The sequence below is a fragment of the Mus caroli genome, unplaced genomic scaffold, assembly GCF_978045245.1.
Source record: "Mus caroli unplaced genomic scaffold, Mus_caroli_1 scaffold_10, whole genome shotgun sequence".
NCBI lineage: Eukaryota > Metazoa > Chordata > Mammalia > Rodentia > Muridae > Mus > Mus caroli.
The window spans coordinates 82464671-82483504 of NW_028227265.1; the positions used below are offsets into that span (position 1 = coordinate 82464671).

The 18834-nt window shown below is 47.0% G+C and overlaps 1 long non-coding RNA gene across 1 annotated transcript; it reads left to right on the forward strand.

Annotated features, from left to right (window-relative positions):
* Positions 1–883: 883 nt before the first annotated feature.
* LOC110299593 (uncharacterized) lies at positions 884–18412 on the forward strand. Its single transcript, XR_002378487.1, has 3 exons — positions 884–1047; positions 13089–13163; positions 18353–18412. It is a non-coding gene; the product is annotated as an uncharacterized LOC110299593 (long non-coding RNA).
* Positions 18413–18834: the final 422 nt, after the last annotated feature.

An 18834-nucleotide genomic window follows, 5' to 3' on the forward strand; every position in this document is an offset into this window, starting at 1 on the left:
GATGCACACCCTTAATACCAAGGCTTGTGGAGCAGATGTGGGCTAATCTCAGTGAGTTCAAGGTCAGCCTGGTTTAGGTAGTGAATTCCAGGCCAGCCAGGGTTACATAGTATCTCAGAAGTTGGAAGACTGTGTTGCTTGTGGCTGATAGAGGTAGGTGTGTTCAAGTTATTTTACTATAAGGAAAAATAAATAAAGATCAGAAGTAAGTAAAAAGAAAAACAAAAAACCCATCCTCTCCCCTGCCTCTTTATTCTGTTGACAGGCACATACTATGTGGACCCAGACTGGCCTCAAACTCAGAATCCTGCTTCCACCTTAGTGGTACTGAGATTATGGGATGTTGCACCCAAATGTGGTTCCTTCCCTCTAAACTTGTGGCCAATATTTCCTTAGAGTAAAATAACTTGAACACACCTACCTCTGATGTTCACAGTGACTGGGGCTCTGATGTCACAGTGACTGGGGCTCTGATGTTCACAGTGACTGGGGCTCTGATGTTCACAGGGACTGGGGCTCTGATGTCACAGTGACTGGGGCTCTGATGTCACAGGGACTGGGGCTCTGATGTTCACAGGGACTGGGACTCTGATGTTCACAGTGATTGGGGCTCTGGTGCTTATAGGATTGGGGCTCTGATGTTCACAGTGACTGGGGCTCTGATGTCACAGTGACTGGGGCTCTGATGTTCACAGTGACTGGGGCTCTGATGTCACAGTGACTAGGGCTCTGGTGCTTACAGTGACTTGGACTCTGATGTTAACAGTGACTGGGGCTCTGATGTCACAGTGACTGGGGCTCTGATGTCACAGTGACTGGAGGCCTTGGGCAGGGCCCACTCTGTACTTCTATTGCCACAGCTAACAGCAGAGGTCCCACTGTAGGGACAGGGTTCAGGGAGAGAGAAAGCACAGAACGGACAAGACAAGGGCACAAGATGGCATTGGAGAGCTATATAGATCCTGAGGTCAGAAGGAAGATGCAGCTTCCAGTTGTCAAAGAATCCTTTTTTAAAATCCCTCCATGGTTTTCGAGATGTCACAGCAGGTAAGAGCCCTTGCCAACCTTAGGTCAGTCCCCAGAACCCACGTGGTTGAAGGAGAAAGTTGACTCCTACAAGTTGTTCTCTGGTCTCCACATACATGTTGTGGTTATGCTCACACACATATGCCCACATGATAGATGATAGATAGATAGATAGATAGATAGATAGATAGATAGATAGATAGATAGATATGTAGATCATACATACATACATACATAGATAATTAATGGATGCTAGGTAGATATGATTGATATAGATACATGATAGGTGATTGATTGATAGATGAAACATAGATGATAGATAGATAATATATAATTAATAGATGGATGATAGATATGATTGATATAGATAGATAGATGATAGATGATTGATGGATAACAGACGATAGACAGATATAATTGATATAGATAGACTGATAGATGATTGATAGATGATATACAGATGAATGATAGATGAATGATAGGTGATAGATAATAGATGATAAATAGATAGATAGATAGATAGATAGATAGATAGATAGATAGATAGATAGATAGATAGATAAACGATAGGCAGGCAGATAGACAGGTATAAAAATAAAAAGTAATTAAATAAAAACAATTCCTTCAGCTCTAGAGATCCAGGCGTACCATTCCACAGTGTGTGCTCCAGCTCTGGGCCAGGTTACAGGCCATCTGTTAGGCACAGATAAAGGTCTGTCATGGTTGGAGACCTGGCAGGAAGGATGCCCACAGAGGAGCCAGATTCGGGAAAGGACATTTTATGCCTCTTTTGCCATCACCTTGGGTTCCACTCTGCAGGGTCTGCCCTCTCTCCCTGTCACTTTGACATGTCAGAAAAGACAAAGAGACTCTTCCTGCCAAACACAACTCCATTAGTTCCAAACACTAAAGCAGGAGAAACACCTGAGCCCAGACATTCCAGGTCAGCCTGGGCCGGACAGGAACATCCTGTCTCCAAAAAGGAAAAGAAAAACAAAAAGAACCTATATTTTGTTGTTAAATATACACTCTTTCCTAGTAACTACAAACTCTCGGCTCCCTCTGAGGGGCAAGGCTCCTGGAACTCTATGCCTATGTTTTATATGTGCTTATCAAAATGTCTGCACTGTGAATGGATTTACTGGATCCTTCTAGAATAAGAACAAAATGGGCACTGACTGCTCTTCCGAAGGTCCTGAGTTCAAATCCCAGCAACCCACATGGTGGCTCACAACCACCCTTAATGAGATCTCACACCCTCTTCCGTTGTGTCTGAAGACAGCTACAGTGTACTTATTTGTAATAATAACTAAGTCTTTGGGCTGGAGCGAGCAGGGACTGAGTGAGCGAGGTTGACTGGAGTGAGCAGAGGTCCTAAAATTCAATTCCCAGCAACTGCATGAAGGCTCACAACCATCTGTACAGCTACAGTGTCCTCACATGCATAAAATAAATAAATCTTTTTAAAAAATCTTAAAAAAAAAAACAAAATGTCAACAGTGTGGATGCTGTGCCCAATGCCAGTGGCCTTTCATACTGATGATGACACCAGCTGTTTCTGCATATCTGGTGACATTAGCTACAGTGGGGTAGGAAAAACTGCTGAGGCCTGGTGGGCTACAAACAAGAACATCCTGTTCCAAGATTGGGCGTGGGCATTCGTGAGATCTAGGAAAAAGACTAGAAAGTGTGGGACCACCACAGTGTTCATAGGGGCCTGGTGACTTTTCTGCAAAGAACACACAGGAGTCTCTTAAGGTGAAAAAGAAAGAAGAGGAATAGAGGAGGAGGAGGAGGAAGAAGAAAAAGAAGCAGAAGCAGAAGCAGAAGCAGAAGCAGAAGCAGAAGCAGAAGAAGAAGAAGAAGAAGAAGAAGAAGAAGAAGAAGAAGAAGAAGAAGAAGAAGAAGAAGAAGAAAATTGTCTTAGGGTTTTACTGCTGTGAACAGACACCATGACCAAGGCAACTCTTATAAGGACAAAATTTATTTGGGGCTGGCTTACAGGTTCAGAGGTTCAGTCCACTATCATCAAGGCAGGAACATGGCAGCGTCCAGGTAGGCGTGGTGCAGGAGGAGCTGAGAGTTCTACATCTTTGACTGTAGACTGCTAGCAGAATCCTGGATTCCAGGCAGCTAGAATGAGGGTCTTATAGCCCATACCCTCAGTGACACACCTATTTCAACAGGGCCACACCTTCTAGTAGTGCCACTCCTTGGGCCCAGCATATAAAAACCATCCGGAAAATCTTTTGGGCTGAACTCCCTTCTGCCAATCATCCTTACAGGTAGCAATTGGGAATGCCCCTTTTGTGTGCCAGATACTGCACAGAGGCCTCTAGTCACAGCTGTCTCAGTAACTGTTTCAGTCAAGCAATGGGACAATTACAGAAGCAGTCAAGTCTGTGATGCTAGGAATTGAACCCAGGCATGCTATGTCTCTCAATTTATAGGAGATAAGGCACAGAAGGGCTGAGTCTCTTACACTTGTCTTCAGAAGCATCTACAGACCTCTGGGGCACAAGAATGAATTCTCAGAATCCCAACGGTGACCTGGGATGTCCCTTACCTGTGTTTGAATATCATCCCTCCAAAGGAAACCACCCAAGGAGCATATTTCTAGCATGGTTTGGGTTCTACCATCTGAGAGTTGGTGGGGTAAGAATTCTGGGTGGTGGGAGATAGCGAGGAGGACAGTGAGAACCTTGGGATATAGTATCTGCAAGCATCTGTAGTGTGAGCATCCCCATTGTGGTCCATCTCAAGATGAGAGCTAGGAACACAGCAGGCACCCTGAGAATATCTTGTCACACAGACACCATGGGTATAAATAACTTCCAGGCATCATACAGCATGATAAAATGAAGCAAAATAATTAAGAAGTGATAAGGGGGTGGCTGTGTGTGTGTGTGTCCCTCTGTCTGTCTGTCTCACTGTATGTGTGTGTATCTGTGTGTGTCTGTGTGTGTGTAAACCTAAACTGAAGGGTATCCTCATACATCATGCTCAAGGATACCAGCCTCCTTTGAGACAGGGCCCCTGATTAGCCTGGAGCCCACTAGTTGGGCTAGCCACAGCTCGCCAGTTGAGTTCGCGGCATCCTCCTGTCTGCACATCCCCAGCACTGGGATAACCATTTTTACATGGGTTCTGGGGCTGAAACTCAGGTCTTACGCTTATGCAGCAAGAACTTTATTGGCTAAACCCATCTAAGCCCAAGATGTGGTAAGTTTTGAAAATTAAAAAATATCTTTGTTTTTAATGTAACTTCTACAAGTTTATATATAACTTGGCATTTAATGATGCCTGGTGTTCAACAACCATCTCTCCCAGTATCCCAAGACAGACTCAAAACATCCCTGTAACAGGCCCATGTGCTCAGATCGGTACCACCGGGAAGCCAGGGCAGGATTCTTGGCCTTGGAGCACTATGGCCCTTAGGCTCACTGCCTGGAGCTGGAGTCTCAGTCAATGCCAGGGCAAAGGCAGGGTTGGCTGGCAGAAATCTGGAAGCTCCCAGCCTGTGACACACCCTACCTGATTTGTGTTGGTTCTCTCTAGGGTTATCTGAAACAGATGAGGTTCCTAATGGCCTCCCTGTTCTGGGCCTCCAAAATGGGCCAGCTTGTCTTGGAGACTGACAATGTTAGTGATTAGGAGAAAGGAAAACCACACATATACCACATTTAAAGTCATTTACCTCCCACTTGCTTTGATTAATTCAGTTTTATAGCCAGTCTGTGAGATGGATAGATAGATAGATAGATAGATAGATAGATAGATAGATAGATAGATAGATAGATAGATAGATTGGGCATATATGATAAAATATTTTTGGCTTTAAAGAATAAAATCCCAGGGCTGACAAGATGGTTCAGTGAGTCAGAGGGCTTGCTGTTAAAGTATGAGGACCTGAGTTCAAACCTCCAGTATCCAAATAAAAGTCCAGACATGGCTGCTTGAGCCTGTACGTGCACATTGGAGGCTATTGTATGTATTCCATGAAACAAACACCGTCACCATCTCCAGATGAGGAATTGGAGATTTAAATAGGGCAACTCCCTGGCTTGAGAACATTATAACAAAGAGACAAGTCCAGGCCTGCTTGTGTCCTGCCTTAATCTTTTACACCATTGGTCTTTGTCAGAATAGCTTCTCCAATTTGTCTTAAAGCTTTGTCTTTAAATGCTGCCTGCTGGCATTCATTGGCTATGACGAGTCCTTGGACCAGAATCAGAGTTCCAAGTGTGTCCTCCAGCAGCAGGCACTGACATTATGAGAACCATCTGCTGGCTTTGTAGATGTAAAGCTAGAAACCACAATGGAGAAAGGGCTTTAGCGGGGATTATGGGAATTGTCCCTACCTGAGACAGTCTCTACCCATTCCACAAACAGAAGTGAAAAGACCTCTCGCTCAGGATTAACTGGATTCTTTACCTCGTAAATCCTTTCTAAATATTAATCGAGTTCTCTGGCTAAGCTAATTTTCAGTTAACTGATGAGGAAATCATCACAAACCAGGCCGGAGCAACATCTCTCATGGAGGTGGGTTGTCTTGTGACTCACAGAATCCCAGAGGCAGCAGAGGCCGCAGACATTACAGCAGTTCCCCTTCTGAGAAGCTGAGGCCTGGAAAACTGGTTGAAGTTCAGGGTCAGGACTGAGCTGTGGCCTCAGAACTTAGATTCCTGGGCTCTCTCACAAGGAGTGGGCTCAGTAGGAATTCACAGCCCCAGTTAAGCCCTGGCCATCACAGTATTTGTCTTCCCCCCCACCCCCACCCCTGAGACCAAATCCCATGCAAACATCAGCCAAGCACTTGTCACATGCCGGAAAGTATGCCAGGGAACGGGGGTGGGGGGGGTGGGAGGGGGGGAGGGACAGAGGAAAGGGGACACCTAGTCCTGCACGACACAAACAGGAGCCAAAGTAGAGGCCATGATGGGCCCCTCCTGGAGCCACTACAGAGAACTTACATGTCTTTCAGCTCTAGCCTGCTTCAGCGTCAGCCTTGGGACATTAGAGAAGCAGAGACTCTCCAGCCAGAATTGAACACTAAGGGCTTCAGGAGGCTAAAGGTAGATTCTGAATTTGCATCATTTCCGGTGCATTGGGTCCCTAAATGTTCCTGAATCACGTGCCTCCCAGGAAGGCCCACTCCATAGATGGTGGGAAAGATGGCCCCACAGGCCACTCCATTCTGATTTCTTCCACTTTAACCCAAAAGACCTGCTGTCGGAAACCTGCCACCAGTCAGTCATCCAACAAGTGTTTCTGTGCATGTATGTGCTGGGGGGGTGGGGGGGGAGGTGCATGTGTGTGTGAACATGCATGTGAACACGTATGCACATGAAGACCCAAGCCCAGTCATTCTCCATTCACTTCGTGAGATGGGGTCCTTTGCCGAACCTCCTCTATCCTTTCGGTCAGGCTGGCTGGCCAGGGAGTGCCAGCGATGCCCCTGCCTCTGCATCCTCACCACCACCATTGCAGGCTTTTACACTGGTGCTTGGGCTCTGAACTCAGGTCCTCATGCTTGGGTGGCAGACACTTTACTGACGACTGGGCCATCTCCCCAGTCCCCTCCACAAGCATTTCTTGAGCTGACACAGGGCAGGCTCTAGGTCCACGAGGGGTAAACAGATCTGTCACACACCTGTTTTGTGTCATATGGAAATAGGGTCAGTTTTGGTAGAAAAAAAATGGCTAAAAGAAACCATCTATAGAAAAGGATTTAAATGAGTGTCTATGAGCCTCCATATCTGTCCTAGTTGACTGTAACCCTCAGCATGAGTCAGCCTAGAGTCACCTCAGAAGAGAATTCAATTGAAGGATCCCCCAGATCTGATTGGCCTATGGGCATGTCTACTGGGGGACTGTCTTGATTGCTAACTGATGTTACAGGGCCCAGCCCACTGCAGGTGGCACCCTCCCCTGGGCAGGTGGTCCTGGAATGTACAGGAAAACTACCAAAGCAGGAGCCTACAAGGGAGAGAACACGTAGTATCCCTCCATAGTTTTTGTTTGTTTACTTTTTCTGTTTGTGCACTTGTGTGAGTTTAAGTGTCCTGCATGCATACAGGATCCAGAGGGACAGAAGAGAACATCAGAGTCTCTAGAATTAGAGTTACAGGTGGACGGAAGCCACCATGCAGCGCTGGGACTTGAACTTGGGTCCTCTAGAAGAGCAACTAGTGCGCTTAACCACTAAGACAAGTTTCCATCCTCATCCTCCATGATGCTGCTTCAAATTTCGGCCTGATTCCCTGTCCTGATTTTCCTCAATAGCCTAGAACCATAGGCCAAATAAACTCCATTCCTCCTCTGAGTTGCTTTGGTCAAAATATTTTATCACAACAATAGAAAGGACGCTACAACAGCACCCCATTGGGCTCCTCAGCTCTGCCACCCTATCCTGACAGGCGTACTTGGAGGCCAAGGAAGGGAAGTGCTCTTTCAGTTGCTTCCTGACTCACCAAGCCTCAACGATTCTGGATCATACTAGAGGACTTCAGATTACATACCTACTGACCTTTCTGGGGGAGGGGAGGTGTCCCCAGAAATAGCACACCCCAGTGCCAGCACAGGACTCTGGCAGCTATGAGGTTCCACACAAAGCAATGCAGGGCCACCTGGGTTAGGGGTGGGAGGGGAGCATGGGTCTCCCATCCCCATCGCGGTTCACTTGCGGCGGCAGGAACACCTGCGTCTGCAGACACAGAGCTCATTGTTCTCCCCACTGATCGCTCCACGTCTTCTCCGGAAAACTGCACTCGGGAGGGCCGAGGGCCGAGGGCCGAGAATTTACCTTTTCCATTTCACTGCAAAAGACACCGGGCACTGAGGTGTTTTCTGCGATGGCCTTCTCCTTCAAAAACTCCAGAACAAGACTCCCCCAGCTATGGGGGCCGGAGGGAGTCATTAGGGCTCAAACCCAGCAGGCACAGAGCCAAAAAGAGATACTAGTCCATCTAGACTATGTTCCTTTCCCACTATGGTGATCAAATGCCTAACATGAAGCAGGTTAGAAGAAGGAAGATTTAATTACTCTGCTTGCATTTTGAAGGGACACAGCCGGTGATGCTAGGGAAGGCACGGTGGCGTTGAGGCAGCGGGGCAGAAAGTGAAGGGGCTTGGTGACATCTCAGTAGATCAGAAAGTGGAGAGAGCTTAAGCAGGATCCTGACCAAGGTGACTCACAAGCCCTGCATCTACGGCCCTGTCTGCCATCTAGACCCCACATGCAAAGAGTGTCCCGGGCTCAGAAAACAGAGCCACCAGCTGGAGACCAAGTGTTTAAAAAATCCATGAACGTGCTGGGCGAGACATTTCACATTCAAAACATTACTTGGCTTTAAAGTGGTATGATTCAAAAGCATTGCAAAGATTTCCACGTACCCCCTCCAAGCCCCTTCCTATAACACGAACAGATGTAAGAGAAGTGTAGGAAGTTGGGCTCTAGAATCAGAAAACCCTGGGTTCAAAACGTAACTTGGCAACTTACAACTAAGCAGCCTGGGTAACTTGACATCCTGCTTCCTGGTCTATAATAGATAATAAAACCTAAGTGTCCACAGGGTGACTGAGAACACTCGTGGCAATGTGTGGAATCCCATGACACACAATGGGCTCTTGATAAATGAGCTGCTATTTTTACCTTGCAGATCGTTTTCCCAACCCACCTTCAGGGAATGTGAAACATCAATGTCTCCGTGGTTGGGTTCTATGTTACTGTACATGACCTGAACCAGGCTCCCGCGTCCAACGCTTTACCCAACTAGATTCTTCTAAAATGTGGGGGTTAGGGTCATGGAAAGGGCTTGGCAGGCAAGCTCGGCTCGGTAGCAGGCCTGTGAAACCCATTGTTGCTCCCGAGAGAGACACGACTGAATGACTCCGTCTCCCACGCTCCCCTCTCACACTGTCCTACCACGTGTTGCTGACCCACTGGCCTGGAGGTAAGAGGATAACAGGCTCTGGTCACTGAGCATGGTTCCTGCAGTCACTGGCCCATCTGCTCTGCCACAGCAGAAGCGGGGCTGTGGGCGGCTTTTACCCAGCTCTTGTGAAAGAAGCGCTGTGGCTATTGTCAGCATGAAGGCTTCTGTCAGCATACTCTGGAAGGAAATATTCATTCTTAAGGGAAGACAGATTTATGAAAGTGATTACCAACATGAAATACTTTATACCTATTCCTGAATGTTTTTGTTCACCTGCGGACCTACCTGCCCATCTACACATCTATCTATTCCTCCCTCCCTCCCTCCATCCATCCATCCATCCATATGTCCACCATCCATTTTTCCATCCATTCATCCATCCATCCTTCCATTCAGCTATCTATGTATCCATCCATCTGTCTGCCCATCTGTGGCCTTTTTAGGCTAGATATGACCTTGTTGGAGGAGGCATATCACCAAGGCTGTGCCAAGCCCAGTTTCTCTCTCTCTCTCTCTCTCTCTCTCTCTCTCTCTCTCTCTCTCTCTCTCCCTCTCCCTCTCCCTCTCCCTCTCCCTCTCCCTCTCCCTCTCCCTCTCCCTCTCCCTCTCCCTCTCCCTCTCCCTCTCCCTCCCTCTCTCCCCCCTCTCTTCTTCCCCATCTCTTTTCCTTTCTCCATCTTCATCCCCTTCCCCTCCATCTCTAGCTCCCTCCCCTCTCCTCTCCCTCTCTTCCTGCCTGCAACCTTCAGCCTACTTGCCCACCACCATGCTTCCTGCCATGATGACCATGAACGAATCCCCTGAAACTGTAAATAAACAATCAAATGCTTCCCCTCAGAAGTTGCCTTGGTCACGGTGTCTCTTCACAGCAATAGAACAGTAACGAAGAGGCACCGCCAGTGGAAAGGTTCCATACTTGACCTCATATGATAGGTCTTACCCTGGACATGAGTGCAATGAGGATATTGTACTAATCTACCTTTAGGCTAGGTATATAAGGGATAAATAAAACAAATTAATTCCATATTTAGATCTGGGACTCATTTTCACGATATCTCAATACATATAAGCAGATATCCCAGAATTTAAAAATTCCACGTCAGGTGCTTCTGCGCTTACCTATTTGGAGGAAAGAGCACTGAGCCTGACGTCTTTGTGGCAGGTAACATGATTTATGAAGGACTGGAGACCTGGGGAAGGGGGGTCCTCACTGCCAAGTGGCTCATAGACCTCTCTCATGGGAAGAGACGCCAAAGACGCCACTGTGGAGGTGCTTTGCCTGGCCAGGCATGCCAGGTGAAAGGGTTCACTTTGCAGGTGTGGAGGAGCAAAGCAGGAGCTGCACACACCCCTGCACGGTTTATCAGAGAACCCCTCCAAAGCCAAGGGAACGAAGTCTGTGCTAAGCCCATTTTCCCTAAGCAGTGAGCTTGGCGGGCTATTCCCAGCCTCCTTCCAGAAAGGTGTGTGATCAGGTGAACACAGACAGTTCTTGAAGTCCTGTCCCTCAGAGACAGGACTCAGGGAGCCTGCATTCACTGAGTACCAACTGCATGTCTCATACATGGCTTCTGTGAAAGAGAGGCCGCTGCCTGAAGGAAGGTGGCGAATCTTCTTAGGCAGCCTTTTATTCTTTTCTGAATCTGGCCTGCTACAGTCTTTCCTGCTGGGATCCCTATAGAGACCTGCTGTGAGCATCTATCTGGTCCTGAGCTAAGATCTAGTCTGTGATAGATCTCAAACCACAGCACTGACAGAAATGTCAACTAAAACAAACGTTAAAAGGCTAAATAAATAAAGCACGCTACTGGTGAACTGTTAAGGAAGCAAGCACAGTCGGACCCTGCTGTTATTAGCTTGCTAGAATGCTGCTTTTACTTCCTGGAGAAAAGCCACACAAGGCTGGCAAGATGACCTAGTACGTAAAGTCACTTGCCACCAAGCCTGATGGCTTGAGTTTGGTCCCCAGGACCCACATAGAACTGCCTCCTACAAGACAATGATTGACAACAGAGGAGACCTATAGCTAGAGGTGGCAGCCAGGCATTAACAATTTCTCTGTTTAGGAAGGTGTGTGTGTGTTTTGAGACAGGGTCTCACTGTGTAGCTCTGGCTTTCCCGGAACTACTATGTAGACCAGGGCTGGCCTCAAACTCATAGAGATCTGCTTTCCTCTTCTTCTTGAGTACTGGGATCAAAAGTGTGTGACGCTGCCCGGCTAACAGTGATATTTTCTGAACATTGTCTCATGATGTCTGCCTTACATAACATGCCTGCCTTACATATATCACTGAGACAGAAAACACTTGGCCCTTTTCTCTGAGCTGCAGGCCACTGTGACACAGAAGGGGTAATTTGCCTCCCTCTGTCGTGTGCAGTACCCGACAAGAATAGACAAACTTGGGACTGGAGAAATGGCTCAGAGGTTAAGATGGCTGCTCTTCCAAAGGGTCCTGAGTTCAATTCCCAGCACTGGAGAAATGGCTCAGAGGCTGCTCTTCCAAAGGGTCCTGAGTTCAATTTCCAGCAACCACATGGTGGTTTATAACCATCTATAATGAGATTTGGTGCCCTTTTCTGGCTTGTACCCATATATGCAGGTAGAACATTGTTTATATAATAAATAAATAATTAAAAAAATAGACCAACCTAAAGAGTACTGTTCAGCGCAATTCCAGCTTTGCCGAGCTATGTGCATGTCAAATATAGTCCATCCACTTAAGGGTAAAACACAGAGGCATTTGATCAGTCACCAAGTCTAGTCAACTTCAGAGAATCTGCAGCTTTTTGAAAATAACTCCCCAGCCTTTAGCCAATGTTCCCAGATTCACCTATAACCCCCCAGTCTGTGTGAGCACCCCTCTGTCTCCATGAATTTACCTGCGCTGGAGTCATATAATAGGGTCATACAATGTGTGTTTATGCTTTCACATTGATCCCTGTTGGGGCAGGTACACCTGTCAGCAACTATCCTATTATATAGGTATCCATCCATTCATGGCTCAACAGATGTTCTGGTCAGTTCTATGTGTTGCCTATCGCACTGGTTTTTGTTCTTTCTTGCCCCAGCTTTGACCTCTCCCAGGCACAGGGATCTGTTCTTTAACTGCCTTGTAAAACTTGTCTGGACTCACTTTTGTTGTTGTTTTGGTGGGGAGGGTTTTTGTTTGTTTGTTTTTTGTTTTGTTTTGTTTTGTTTTGTTCTGTGACAAGATCTGACTCTGAGCCTGGCGTGGTGGCGCACGCCTTTAATCCCAGCACTCAGGAGGCAGAGGCAGGCGGATTTCTGAGTTCGAGGCCAGCCTGGTTTACAGAGTGAGTTCTAGGACAGCCAGGACTACACAGAGAAACCCTGTCTCGAAAAACAAAAAAAAAAAAACAAACAAACAAAAAAAAAAAAGATCTGACTCTGAAGCTCTGGCTGATGTTAAACTAGTAATATAGACCAGGCTGGCCTCAAACTCAAAGGTTTGCCAGCCTCTGCCTCTGCCTCTGCCCCTGCCCCTGCCCCTGCCCCTGCCCCTGCCCCTGCCCCTGCCCCTGCCCCTGCCCCTGCCCCTGCCCCTGCCCCTGCCCCTGCCCCTGCCCCTGCCCCTGCCCCTGCCCCTGCCCCTGCCCCTGCCCCTGCCTCTGTCTCATACTGGGATTAAAGGCAAGCCACCATGCCGGTCTTTCCTTGTTCTTCTGATCTTAGCACCGCTGTGTAGATTCATTCCTTGGTGCCCAGGACCATACTATCCACATGTAAGTCTTCTGCTATGGGGAGACAAAGCTGACTGAACCCCAACTCAGGGGTCTCAGGATTTCTTTCTTCCTCTCCTTCCCCTCTTCTCCCAACTCTCATATTCTCTCTCTCTCTCTCCCTCTCCCTCTCCCTCTCCGTAGCTGCCATCTTCCGTTCTATACCCTTCCCCATCCCATCTGCCTCTACAGTCTTGAGAGAGGAAGGGCAGCTCTACTAGGCCTGTGCAATGGTACTAATGTGGTTTGTTTTCCTAAAGCTTCATAGATTGGGAACTGGGTCTCCAGATTGGTGCTGTTGGAAGATGGGTCCTAGCGAGAGATCTGTAGGTCACTGGGGGGGCTTCAGGCCACAGTGTAACTATTGCTTGTTCCTTGTTCTAGTGTTGGTCTCACCATGAAATGCTGCGGCCCTTGCCATAGAACCTTACCGAGCTGTTAGAGCCCAACACAAGCTGAGTAAGCATCTTTCCTTTGTGAGTATAGTGTGGGGGGTTGGGGGGAAGCTGGTGATACAGAAGTGTCCCTCCTTAGACAAACCCAACACTGCAGCATTTCTTCACTGGATTCTCCTTCCCACATCCTGATATGGGCCAGGTCTCCAGCCACATCTGACTACACTCAAATAGCACCTTTCCACTCTGGTTGACATACATGCTCATGTTGCAACCTTATAGGGTTACACAACTGGTTTTATATATGAGGAATAAGGCCAGCTACCTACCATTCTCCACCATCAGCTCTCTAACCCAGGTGCCTCTGAATCTCTCTGGGCATCAGTAGGATGGTCCTGATGAGGGCTGGCCTCTGGGAGGGACTAAGAGAGAAGCTGAGAAGCAGAGACAGGAGGCCAATGTCCAGATCCTAGATATGTTGAGAAACTGGTAGGGTAGGGGGCTACTTGTTCATCACCTCAAAGTGTCATTGCTTACATAGCTTATATTTGTTGGGGCTGGAGAGATGGCTCAGAGGTTGAGAGCATTGACTGCTCTTCCAGAGGTCCTGAGTTCAATTCCCTGCAACCACATGGTGGCTCACTGTAATAGGATCTGATACTCTCTTCTGGTGTGTCTGAAGACAGCAACAGTGTATTCATATACAAATAAATCCTAAAAACAAAACAAAACAAAAACCGTATATTTGGTAAGAATTGCTTATAGCCAGGTGGTGGTAGCACACATCTTTAATCCCAGCACTCAGGAGGCAGATGCAGGTGGATCTCTGTGAGTCCCAGGCCAGCCAGGTCTACAGAGTGAGGTCCAGGACAGCCAATGGTACACTGTGAAAAACAAAACAAAACAACCAACCAAATAGAATTGCTTACATAACTTACATTTATTAGGTGTGTGCTTTGTTTTTTTTTATTTATTTTTTTTAGAAAGTTTTCATTTCAAATCATCGAGCATGTGCACAGTCCAGGTGCCCCTCTGTCCACACATGTGCCCATCCTTGGCTAATCTCAGTGATGCCCTTTACACTAAAACTTTCCTCATTGTCCTTTTTGGAGAAAGGTCATGATGCTCAGATAGCATTCTTGTCTCCCCAGAATCGAGTCAAGGAGTACCACACGGGAGCTGAGATTCTACACAAATAAACATATGTGCACACACACAAACATGCCACACACGCAAGCATACACACATACACAGACATACCACACACATATGCGTACACACACATGCACGCACGCACACACACATGTAAATAGGAGATAACTTTATGTCGTAGAATGGTAGGCACAGCAGTTTGCAAACCAGGTCCCACTGATGGAGACTGGCCAACTCACATACTTGATAATTATCTATCTATCTATCTATCTATCTATCTATCTATCTATCTATCTATATTCAGCGTTGTAGAGTGTGTGCATATGTGTATGGGTATGCATCTGTCACAGTGTGTGTGTGGGGGGGGGTCAGAGGACAACTAACCCTCCTCCACCATGTGGCACGGGATGGAAGTCAGGCAGACAGTCTTGACGGCAAACACCTTGGCTTACTGAGACATCTCGCCAGCCTTGTGATGGCCATGATTAAATGTTGACCACATTAGTTGGAGCGGTGCCTGATGGCAGGAAAAGCATTGTTTCTAGGGATTGTGTGAAGGCATTTCCACCAGAGGCTGACATTTGAATAAGCACACTAAGAAAGTTCACCCTCACAGCGTGGGTGGGGTATCCAATCTGTCCAAGGACCAGACGAATAAATCAGTGACAGATTCTCAATCTCTCTCTCCCTCTGTGTGTGTATGTGTCTTTCTGTTTGTTTCTTTATCTCTCTCCCTTCTTTCTCTCTCCCCATCCTCTCCTTCTGTCTGTCCCATCTTCCTTCTCTCTCTCCCTGTGTCTCTCTCTGTGTATCTCTTGTGTCTCTGTGTGTGTCTCTGTCTCCCTGTCTCTCTGTCTCTCTCTCTCACACACACACACACCCACACACATCCCTCTATCTTTCTCCCTTCCCATGAGCTAGGACATCCATTTTCCTTCCTGAAATATCAGAACCCCTGGTTCCTGGGCTTCAGGACTCAGGGTCTTATATATGAATGCCAACCCAAGACCATGCCCTAAAACCCCCTGTTCTGGGCCTTCAGTCCTGGGCACCAGCTTCTCTTTCTCTGAATTACATAATGTGTATCACAGGACTTCCTGTGTGAACCGGTTTGTAGAATAAACATTTTCTACAACCACATACATAACGTACTGGTTGTATTTCTCCAGATGACTAACATGACTGTCATTCTGCCATGTAACTCTCTCTTCTTGTCTAGTCTTTAAACTCTTGGAAGATATATCAGAGAGAAGAGGGCCTGGCAGCGAGCTACCAAGGGCAGCTGAGGAGTCCTGTATGACTTGTAGCCTTTCCTGCCCTGACTCTGTCCTTGCCTGGATATTATGACCCAGATACTGCTGATCTCTGAGGCAAATGAATGAGAAGTGTTTATTCTAAAGCATCTTTTGCCTTAAAGAGACAAAAGCAAAACCTGACATTTTTATTAGTCCTAATAATTCTCTGTGGAATTGATGTAAAATTGGAGCTAGTGATTTTATGCAGCTCATGAACTTACTGGAAGCCTTCCCTTGTTTTCTTTGATTGTTTGTTTGGTTTGGTTTTTATTTTATGCTGAAAACCACCTCTTTAAGAAAAATTTATTTAGCTGTTTATTCAATGTGTGTGTGTGTGTGTGTGTGTGTATGTGTATTATGTGTGTGCAGTGCTACTCGAGGTCAGAAGAGGGCATCAGATCCCCAAAACTGGAGTTAAAGGTAGTTGTAAGCCACCGTGTGGGTGCTGGGAATCAAGCCCAAGTTTTCTGCAAGAGCAGTTAATGCTCTTAACTGCTGAGCCATCTCGCCAGCTCCTAAAAATACTGTAAGTGGCTTTCCATGACACTAATGTAAACTTCAGGACCCTTCATTTGCATAAAGCCAATGTGAACCCAGACAGGGACCCACATTGTCTGTTTGCATGCTCAGGCTATTTTGTTAAAATTTCAAGAGTGAATTACCTAATCTACAACTGGTCTCTGTCTCTCCTTCCCATCCCTTCCCTTGACTACTGTTCCTCTCCCAGTAGTCAGCCTCCGAGTAGATCTCTGTCCTGATGTGGACATGAAATGTCCCCCATAGGCTCTTGTGTTTGAACACTTGCTCACCAGCAGGTGGCGCTGTTTGAGGGGGTTTGCTAAACTCTCGGAGCTGGGGACTAGCTAAGAGAAGTAGGTTGCAGTGGGGCACACCCTAAAGATGCTCTCTGCTTCTGTCACTGGTGGAAGCTTTCTCCTCCTTTGAGGATTCTCTGCCTCATGCTCTCACACCAGCTGTCGTGCATTTTCCTTCTGATGGCCTTTGAAATGGGGCTGAAATCAAGTTTCTTCTTGAGTTGATTCTGCCACAGTGGTGAAGAGAAGTCACCAATAAACTCCCTTTGTAGTTTTGACTGAAGAAAACTTGAGTGGGTACACCTGTGTTTAAGGCTGACAGGTGTGTGTGTTTTAGTTACTGGGAAAAACAGGTTGCATTTTGAGGTTCTTAGTCCCATTGATATAAGAATTTTAGATGCGGAATTGGGGGTGCAGGCACCTTTAATCCCAGCACTGGGGAGGCAGAAACACGCAGATCTGAGCTCGAAGTCAGCCTGGTCTCCAGAGTGAGTTCTAGGATAGCCAGGTGTCTTAGTCAGGGTTTCTATTCCTGTACAAACATCATGACCAAGAAGCAAATTGGGGAGGAAAGGGTTTATTCGGCTTACTCTTCCACATTGCTGTTCATCACCAAGGAAGTCAGGACTGGAACTCAAGCAGGGCAGGAAGCAGGAGCTGAAGCAGGGGTGATGGAGGGGTGTTACTTACTGGCTTGCTTCCTGTATTGGCTAGTTTTATATCAACTTGACACAGCTGCAGTTATCACAGAGAAAGGAGCTTCAATTGAGGAAATGCCTCCATGAGTTCCAACTGTAAGGCATTTTCTCAATTTGTGATCAAGGGGAAAAGGCCCCTTGTGGGTGGGACAATCTCTGGGCTGGTAGTCTTGGGTTCTATAAGAGAGCAGGCTGAGCAAACCAGGGGAGGCAAGCCAGTAATGAACATCCCTCCATGGTTTCTGCATCAGCTCCTGCTTCCTGACCTGCTTGAATTCCAGTCCTGACTTCCTTGGTGATGAACAGCAATGTGGAAGTGTAAGCCGAATAAACCCTTTCCTCCCCAACTTGCTTCTTGGTCATGATGTTTGTGCAGGAATAGAAACCCTAACTAAAACACTTCTCCTGGCTTGCTCAGCTTGCTTTCTTATAGAACCCAGAACCACCATCCCAGAGATGGCACCACCCACAAGGGGACCTCTCCCTTGATCTTGAGAAAATGCCTTCCAGCTGGATCTCATGAAGGCATTTCCCCAACTGAAGCTCCTTTCTCTGTGATAACTCCAGCCTGTGTCAAGTTGACACAAACTAACCAGTACACCAGGGTTACACAGAGAAACCCTATTTTGATGGTCTGTGGGGTTAGAAGTGGATTCAAATCAAAGCTGAGGCATATCTTTAGATTATTAACCATAAGATTATTAAGAAAGGGGGGGGGATGGGCTAGAGAGATGGCTCAGTGGTTAAGACCACTTTGCTGATCTAACAGAGGACACTGGTTCGATTCCCAGTGCCCACAGGGCAGCTCACAGCTTTCTGTAACTCCGATCCCAGGGGTATGTGACCCCCTTTTCTGGCCTTCATGGGTAGCAGGTATCTGCTTGAGTCCATGGACATACATAGAGCCAAACGGCCATGCACCTAGAATAAAATAGATTTTTGAATACAAGGAAAAGCGTTCTCAAGACTGACAATGGACTAGTAAGTTCTGGAGAGTCCAAAAGCATTAGGCCATACGGTGTATGGTCTTTTTCTAGCTCACCCTCCCCACTGTTTATTTTGCACGGACTTTGTTCTGCATGTGCTCTGTATCTTAAACGCTAGGATCAGGAAGAGCGTCCAGTCTTTCTCTGCAGACAGGCTTTGTTTACATGCTAGCCTTCACGTAGCTCTTTCTGTTCCCACTCCCCCATCACACTCTGAATTATTTCCTGTATCAAACGTGACTAATCTGAGTATTAGTGGGTATCTGAGAGCCTAGGGATCCATTACCCACCACCTCCCCTGCAATAGGGCCTTGAAGATGAGAGACCAACTGCAAGATGAATGACCTCTGAGGACCAGCGCCAGGAATAGAGCTCGAAGCAAAACAGGCGTGAAAAGAGCCGAACCAGAACAGCTACAGAACTGTAAGCACTGGATCCAGTTCCCATGGCCATCTTGTTTAAACCACAGGTCGCTCCTATTGGAAATACCACTTGTAATCAACACACGCTGCTGTGAACACAGCATCTCTCTTTTTTTCATGGAGTTTATGTGAAGTGGAATTTATCAGTTGCAAAGCGCCAGTGAGGCTTCAAACAGAAAGGAGATGGGTGCTTTATGAATGCTAAGTCTTGGGTGTGCAACACATCCCTTGCCCTGGTGAAGTATGGCACCTCCTGCCAAATCGTAGGGACATAGAGAGATAACTCAAGGACACAAGGGTTTTCAGAGGCAAGACTGGACACATTTATCTGAAAACCAGGGGACTGTGTTTCATTGGAATACTATTC